Raw genomic sequence first — 2618 nt, forward strand, 5'->3', positions numbered from 1 at the left:
GTTTTATCATCTCCTCGGAGGACTAGTGTACTCGGCAACCCAAGTGGTTATCTCTGCAATGGACAAGCGTGCATGTGGACCAGTCCACAAAAATGAATTATGGATCACAAAAATGAACGCTTGGGACTATGAAAAAGAATTAGATGAAAAAAATGGACTTTGAGGTGCTATTGAAAAGTTCTTTGCCTCCGCAGTGGTCCAAACAAGGCACGCAACCAGAAATTTCCTTCGGGGATGCTTTGATGGTATGCGAGTTTCCTATACTGATGTTTTTGTGCCTATTCGCACATTTGATTTAATCATATACATGTTACGTTTACGTTGTATAGGAAGTTAAATTCATCGATGGTCATCGGCAGACTTCATGAAATGTAACTTTATCTAATGATTGCCAGCGGAGTCATGGAGGACCCTCGGATTGTTGCCTCCTCAACAGACGAATCGCGGGTAGTTGCCACTAAGGAAAAAATATTGGGAGAGTGGGGAAATAAAGTTGACTACGAGCCTGTATCTGGCAATTTTTTTTAGTTTCGACATAAGATTACAATGGCGTAACTATGGGGGGTAATGAGGGGATAGATTCCCCCCAAAGCCTCAGAAAAAAAATTTAAAACTATTGTCTATTTTTGACATATAATATCTGCATCTGCTTAAAGTTTAATTTTTAGTGCCTAAATCATGTAAAATGTATTTCCAGGCATGTCATTTTTCAAAAAATTTTTGGACCTCCTTGCCACCCCTGACCTCGGACCCCGTTTCCTGGGGAGGGGGGGGTCGCCTCCCCAGGCCATTCCATCCCCCCAAAGCATATTCCTATTTACGCCACTGATACATACCTTAATTAACTTAACGTAAATGTGTAGAAATACAGGTGATGTCTCAGCATCCCCTGCCAGTCGCCGGTAGAGGCGGATTGCAGGGTACAATTTAGATGTAGATCTGTTGGTCATTATCTCCAGGGGAAGAACACGAAAAAGGGAATCGGCCCAATTTGTCACATTCATTTGCTTATCGGGTGACCATGACATCTTCCGAGTTCATGTCATGTACGCATGCCAGCATTCATTGATGCCTACGTCTGCAGGTCGAAGTCCGAAATCTGACTTCACATTGGAGAGACAGTCTCGGGCCGTCGTGAAATCGATGTGTTGCGCATATCTGGCCTCCGTTCAATCATCTCAGAAAGGGATCTTTTGTAATAAATAATGGTGAATGGGACTCGGTGCATTCAATTTATAATATTCTCAGGAAATTTGTACATTATGGCTCCATAAGGTCAGCATTAGAATAGGCCTAAAAGTCCTTTGATGGCAATTTTCTACTCTTATAAAAAAATTCCAACGTAATGTATTTCAAATATCCAATACAGTTGCCTCGTAGAATTAATGTATTTTTCCATAATTGATTGTGAGATAGATGATGAGTTACATCTGGGCCATAGCGAGCAAGGATTTCAAACTCCCAAGAAATATTAGGTAGATACAGCCTTATGTGTACCACTTTACCCCTCCAAATGAACCTCACCTCTATATGAATTCTCCTTTCCCCCGAAAAAGGTGTCTACGTCTATTAAATGCTGATAGGATCCTGAAATCTTCTAGTTTAAGGCAAACACTTACTCGTTCGTTTGTAGTATACCTTATGGCCTCCAATGCTCGAGTATAAACAAGTAGTCATGAATGAAAAAATTGAATGTCAAACCAACATATTCATAGGCTTCATGGATTAATCAAATCGGAGGCAGATCAGAGTTTTATTTTTCAAATATTGTTGAACGGTGCTCCGTGAAGTAATACTTGTTCCTACTCATTTTTTCGTTAAGCGGGGCATTTTTCTCTACGCTGCCTAGTATCCATTGGATATCAATTCATACAGGTAGTATTATATTCACTGTCTCGTATTTTATCCTATTCGACTTATGCTGAATAATATTACAATTTGGTGTCCACCCTTATAATGTTCCAAGGGTGTCGAAGATGGCTCGAATGGACGTTCGATTATTAAAAGCTCTATCTCCTATGAGATAAAGTGTGATATCATGAGAAATAAAACGCCAACTGTCTCCTGCCTCTTGCTTAATACCGACTTACTTCACCCTTGCAGTATTGCGTGCTCATGTTCTCCAAATGCAGATTTTCTTATGGACAATGTGTCCAATTATAAGGGATTAGAAGCAACATAAAGTTGAAAATTTCTTTCTCTAAGCATTTATTTTTTCTCAATCTTTAATGAGTAAGTAAGGTAGTAATTTCAATCTCTTTATTCTCGTAGTATTTCTTACATGAAATATTTTCTCGATTGTTCAGTTTTGCGTGATACAATATTTTAACTCCTATCAAATCATGGAGTTTTCGTTCAGTTAATTTTTTCTCCTGCCTCTGAATATAAATACATTTCTTGCAAACAAAGATACTGGCGGCAAGAAATAGCTCGCTTACTTCGTAGGAGCACTGATAAATTATCAAGCGTGAAAAACTTTTTATATAAGATCAGTGATAAGATGTAAAAAAATGCGATACAAATACCAGTTTAGAACATAAAGCTATAGCCCACATTTTATACATATTTGCCGATGCTAAGGGAGGTATACTTAATACAAATGAAATGGAGGGCGTAGA

The sequence above is a fragment of the Ischnura elegans genome, chromosome 3 (genome assembly GCF_921293095.1).
Source record: "Ischnura elegans chromosome 3, ioIscEleg1.1, whole genome shotgun sequence".
Classification (NCBI taxonomy): domain Eukaryota; kingdom Metazoa; phylum Arthropoda; class Insecta; order Odonata; family Coenagrionidae; genus Ischnura; species Ischnura elegans.